This window comes from Castanea sativa, chromosome 4 (genome assembly GCF_040712315.1).
Source record: "Castanea sativa cultivar Marrone di Chiusa Pesio chromosome 4, ASM4071231v1".
NCBI classification, from domain to species: Eukaryota; Viridiplantae; Streptophyta; class Magnoliopsida; order Fagales; family Fagaceae; genus Castanea; species Castanea sativa.
Window position 1 is genome coordinate 29,455,674 of NC_134016.1, and position 1,348 is coordinate 29,457,021.

General features: G+C 32.2%; 1 long non-coding RNA gene across 1 annotated transcript; it reads left to right on the top strand.

Moving 5' to 3' along the window:
* Positions 1–459: 459 nt before the first annotated feature.
* On the top strand, positions 460–992 carry LOC142631020 (uncharacterized). The gene is made up of 3 exons (XR_012843488.1): positions 460–533; positions 686–714; positions 942–992. It is a non-coding gene; the product is annotated as an uncharacterized LOC142631020 (long non-coding RNA).
* The last annotated feature ends 356 nt before the right edge of the window (positions 993–1,348 follow it).

The window sequence follows — 1,348 nt, forward strand, 5'->3', positions numbered from 1 at the left end:
GTGTTCATAGGCATTTGATTTTATTGTTTTTAATTCTGTTTTTTTTTATTTAGTTAAAATTGACAAATTATTTTTAAAAAAATAGATGCTGACGTGAAATTTTTAATAATATTTTAATGTCTTTGGCTGCCACCTCAGCTATTTTCGTCGGTTGACTGATGGAAAGAAAGAAAATAACACACGTTAATTGATTTAGAGACTAAAAGTGGTAAAAATAAAATGTAGAGACTAAAATGGAAAAACGTCAAAATGTAGGAACTAAAAGTGCATTTACGCTTTAATTTAAAATATAATTTGAATTTACTATTTTTGTTATCATAACTATCAATTTTTGGAAAGCATATTAAAAAAATGTGTTTGCATGTTTTTTTCTTTTATTGTTCTTGAAAACTTTAAATGTCCACTAGTGTTAGAATAAATTGATTTAGTGTCCACTTATAAATAACATGTTGTTTGGTAGTCTACTGGTAGCACTTCTTTGTGGAGTAGCACTCCCTCAAGGGATCAATTCCTAGCGCCAGCATAATTTTCAGGTTAATTGTTTTTTTCAGTGCCATGTTAATTTTTTTTAGCGCCATGCCCAATTTTCAGCGCCAATTTTATTTTTCATTTTTTTTTATTTGAAAAAAAAAAACCCTAACCTATCTTTCGTGCTCCTCTCCTCACGCGTTTTTGACTCCCACAGACCTCACGCCTCTCCTCCCTCATTGATCGGTAAGCTCTCACTTTCATCGATCCTCTCTCTCTTTCTCTCTCATTGATCTCCATTGTTGATGAGTAAGCCATTTATATCTCTTTGTACATTCACATTTACTTCTCATGTCTCCCTATTTCTTTTCTGCATATATTGACTTTGGAGTAATTGTTTTGTGTTTCCATCTAATTCTCACTTTACAAAAAAAAAAAAAAAAAACTAAATATTTCGTATTGTTTGCTGCCAGAGTGGTTAAATGATGGACAAAGACAATCCAGGAATTTTGTAATGCCAAGGTTTTGATTTGATTCCTATCTTGTTGAAGTTCATTAGAATTTGTGAGTTTCCTCAAATCCCATGTTCTTCTCTTCTGATGTATCCCTCTTAACTAAACATAACCTTTAGATTTCTCTATTTTGTGTGCTTGCTAGATCTCTTGAATTTATAAAAACTGTGATTACAATGCAATAGAACAAAATGACTCTGTTTGATTGTGACGATTATTGAACTTAATTGCAAAGAGAGTGAAACTGAAAATAGTGGGGTTAGTGTGGTTTGGTTTGAGGGTGAGAGATTGTTGGGAAGGAAAAGAAGAAGGGAAAGTAAAGAGTTTGGGAGAGAGTTTGAGGTGAGAGAGAGATTGGTTCAATGGTA